The sequence below is a fragment of the Formica exsecta genome, unplaced genomic scaffold (assembly GCF_003651465.1).
Source record: "Formica exsecta isolate Colony F162 unplaced genomic scaffold, ASM365146v1 scaffold422, whole genome shotgun sequence".
NCBI classification, from domain to species: Eukaryota; Metazoa; Arthropoda; class Insecta; order Hymenoptera; family Formicidae; genus Formica; species Formica exsecta.
In genome coordinates, this window is record NW_021851462.1 from 6,330 (window position 1) to 9,063 (window position 2,734).

A 2,734-nucleotide genomic window follows, 5' to 3' on the forward strand; every position below is an offset into this window, starting at 1 on the left:
TTGTTATATTATTTTTTATTGTATTTTTATCATACTATTATGTATGATAATATAATCTGATCCATTTCAAAGGCATCTGATAAAATTTTTTTTATTTTTCTTTGATTACTTTGTTTTCTGTTTTTATACTGTCGTTAATTGTAGAATGAATTTATAATTAGATACGCTAAATATCAGGTGATTGCATAAGTTCGTGCCCGATTTAAATATAAACTTCAATAGATTATATTTTAGAGATAACACTTTTATTAATCAATTATATAGTCTCCATTCTTTTCTACAATGGTTTTCCAACGATCTACAAGCTTGTCGATTCCATTTTTGAAGAAAGAACTTGGTTTTTCTTGAAAAAAGTTTGTAAGGTGGTTTTCGACAACTTCCTCGGAATTGAGATTCTTGCCATTTAAACTATTCTGCAAAGACCGGAACAGATAAAAATCTGAAGGCGCAATATCTGGAGAATATGGCAGGTGCTGCAGAATTTCCCATTGCAACTCCTGCAATTTTCGCAGCGTCTGTTGAGCGACGTGTAGCCTAGCATTGTCGTGGTGGAAGATGACGCCTTTTCGATTGGCCAAAATCGGACGTTTTTCTCGAATAGCTGCAGCGAGTCTAGTTAGTTGCTCACAGTACTTGTCCGCCGTGATTGTTTCGCCGCGTCGGAGCAGCTCAAAGTAAATAATTCCCTTGCGATCCCACCAAACACACAGCAACACCTTCATCGGATGCAAGCCAGCCTTTGCTACGGGTTCTGCTCCTTCAGCTGCTGTTTTCCATGTCCTCTTTCGCTGTACGTTTTTGTAGAGAATCCACTTTTCATCGCCTGTTACCATTCGATCTAAAAAAGGCTCTTTTTTGTTACACTCGAGAAGAGAAAGAGCCACAGTCATACGGTTTAGCTTATTCCTTTCAGTCAGGAGATGCGGCACCCATGTATCAAGCTTGGAAACGTATCCAAGCTTTTTTAAATGACGAAAAGCGGTTGAATTATCGATGTTCAGCCTCTCAGCAATATCCTCAGTTGTAATCCTTGGGTTTCTTTCCACTAAGGCATGCACAATGTCATCATCAATGCCAGAAGGCCGTCCAGAGCGGGGTTGATCCTCCATGTTGAAATCACCATTTCGAAATCTGCCAAACCACTTTTTGACTGTTCGGAGAGCAGGAGCGCGGTCCAAATAAACGGTTTGAATATTTTTTTGTGCAATCCCAACACTCACGCCTTTCCGAAATTCATATAACATTACATGCCGCAAATGCACCTTTTCGTTCTCCATTTTTAATGATTTCTCTTATGCACAAATGGACTTATCTGAACAATGTCTGACGCTAAATTGACATAAGACAACGTCATCTATTCGGTGTAAGCAACAATTACCACACGAAAACAATAGAACTCCGCCATGCAGTAACTTAATGCCATCTATGAAAATCGGGCACGAACTTATGCAATCATCCAATATATCCGTGTGAATCATTTGTGATCAGATATACTAAATATGTTTTAACTATTTTATCTTATATTAAGAGAAATTACTAAAGAGAAGTGTAGACGTGTCTTTGATATCGCGCGGCTTAAAAATCTTTTTATTTAAACGCCGATATAAAAGACGATATACCTACAATATACGTGCATACATACATATATAATAATGAACGGATGAGATACACTGATTGGATATAAAAGATTTGTACTTTATTTTGCAAAAATACTTGGTAATTTTTTACAAAAAGTTGCACAGATCATCTTAATCTTGACAACATATAGGTACGTTGTAGATGGTATATTTCTGACTAATTTACGTCTGAAATTAGATGGTGCTCTTTTATAGTTTTTGTGATATTTTAAATTGAAAATATAACTATACATATATACAAAACTAAGCCGAGAATCGTAAATCGTCATTGATGATGATTGCATGGGCAAAACAAAAAGGCAAAGCTCTTGTTTTACTCGGGTTTGAAGTGCAGAAAAAAATGAAGCTCTTTTTATGTACGCCCATGCATCGACTTTAATGTGTAAACATGCAATTAATGCAAATTTGTATTGAAACAAACTTTGTATTGAATTAAACTATCACGCTTGTTTGCATAAGCGCAACATTCTTTATTAATTTTTTAATGAATAATAAAGGATAGTGTAAATCAAATTTTTTTCAAAATTCTTTAAAACATTATCATCTTCTAAATATATGCCAAAGTCATATGTCACAGTCATATGTTAAAGTCATATATCAAAGATATGTCATATTTTTTGTTGATATATATCATTTCTACCTTACCTATATACTATGTTTTCCTATATACTATAAACGTAGTTTAAAAATTATTGAATTTTAAAATCCTCTTTAACATATGTCAAGATTAAGTATTGTACAAATTTTTGTAGAGAATTACGAAATACTTTTTCAAAGAATAATATCATCATATATAGTTGTAAATTTGGTCTAAAAAGCATTTTAATTTTGTTTAATATTTTGTTCTTAGAAAAATTTTACAATTTTCTAAAATAATATGGAGAAAAAGAGCATTTCGGAAAAAGAAACATTTTTAAAATATATTGTTATTGAAGTATATTACAAACCATACAATTTCCGCTTCTGAAATATAAATAATTTTAAAATAATTTCAGTGATATTTATAATTCCTATAAATTTAGACTGTTAAAAAATACAAAAAATCGATACTTAATGATTCATTCTGACTTGATATGTGTTTGGAAATACGTCGACCT